The following is a 1,714-nucleotide window of genomic DNA, read 5'->3' as shown; positions in this document are numbered from 1 at the left end:
TGTATATAGATAATCTCCTTTGCAAATTGCACTATTAATCTCCTTACATAACAGTCGATCGTGATGTTCAATTAACTGAAGTGCTTTCAGTTAGTTTACTAGATGATAAAAAATAAATAAATAAGCAATAATGGTCCATAATTAAAACCACATAGTGAAGCAGGCTAATCAACTCTGTAAAAGAAAGTAAAAGAATGAAGAAATTTCGGTTACCCAATCCATATGCAAAGAACAAATCCATCACGACCCGATTACTGTTTATAAAACACTAACATAAGGATTTTTTTCAAAACACTTATTCTATTAGTCACAGTCTAAACCAATATAGTATTCATTAGTCACAGATGCCACTTGTTATTAACAATTTCCTGAAGGCATTTTTACCCTTAATATCTGTTACATTCATCGCTCATGCATTTTAATTATAAATTAAAAGCAATGCAAATATTATAATCAAAGAAACAGAGAGCATCTCTACTTACTGAAATACTATATTTAAAATCACTTTAGTTTCAGAAATTCTTCACATCAGCTGAGTTACATTACATCTAGTTGCATTACACCTGCAGGTGACTGAAAAAAAATCTACAAAGTCTAAATTTGTCATCACATAAAATCATGCTGGCAAATATTTCTAAATAGTGTTATACATATTTTATAAGGAAAAATTTGTTCTAAGTATCAGTTGCTTTAAATCCACTTTGTAAGATCATTAAATAGTCAATGTCATCAACTCAAGAAAAATAAATATACTCAAGAGTTTTCTTTAGATATTTATGTTTTTAACTTAATGTTAGTGTTTTGCTAACCCAACAAAAATTAGAAGAACATAAATGTCTCCAGTCCCTTTTGGAAATGATGTGGTCTATAACATAAATAATGTAAAGAAAATTGTGTATATATATTTTATATTTGTTAATTTTCAACAATGGTTTAACGAATCTTTGTTATGGGTCTACTAAGAGCACTATGCTGGCCATATAAACTGCTACCTACTGTAATACCTTCATTAACTGGATGTTGTTTCTGATGTCTGGAATGTCCTACCTTTCTACATCTCCTCAGAGAATTCCTCGTCCTTCAAAATCTACCATGAATGTTAGCTTCTCTGCAGAGATTTACTCTCCATTTTAGAATCTGCTCATACAAAGGCAGACTTGGTCACCTGCACCTGCTCTTTTATGCTAGTATAGTACTGTTCACATACTTCCATTACAGAAATTGTATTGTGATTGTTTATACACCTTCTCTCTCCCTCTCTCAAGAGTGTGAGCACATCCAGGGCTGGCACCAGGTTTTGGTCATTTCTACATACCTCACAGCAGCTAGCCCAGCACCTGAAACACAGTAAGAACTCAATTGTTTACTGCTTAATAAAATTATATGCTTTAGTAAACAGACTATTTTAAATTTTAGTGCTTCCAGAAACATTATTTTTTCATTCAATTAATTGACAAATATTTGTTGAGCACTTAATTTGTACCAGGTTATTTTTATATGTCATTTTATTCCCAGTTTGTGGAATCTTCCCCAAATCTTTGTGAGCTTATTATTATAGCATCTCTTTTACAGAGGGGGCCTGAAAACCAGTTCACAGGTGAACGGACAACATGCCTGGTGTTTTTTCCTCTGAAGTCCAATAATTGGGGGGAAAAAAAGTTCATAATTTAATCAGCTAGTTTTCTGCCTTACTGAGTATCATATGTTCTGTGTA

Source organism: Galeopterus variegatus, unplaced genomic scaffold (assembly GCF_000696425.1).
Source record: "Galeopterus variegatus unplaced genomic scaffold, G_variegatus-3.0.2 Scaffold48, whole genome shotgun sequence".
In the NCBI taxonomy this organism is placed as follows: domain Eukaryota; kingdom Metazoa; phylum Chordata; class Mammalia; order Dermoptera; family Cynocephalidae; genus Galeopterus; species Galeopterus variegatus.
This window is presented reverse-complemented; position numbering follows the sequence as displayed.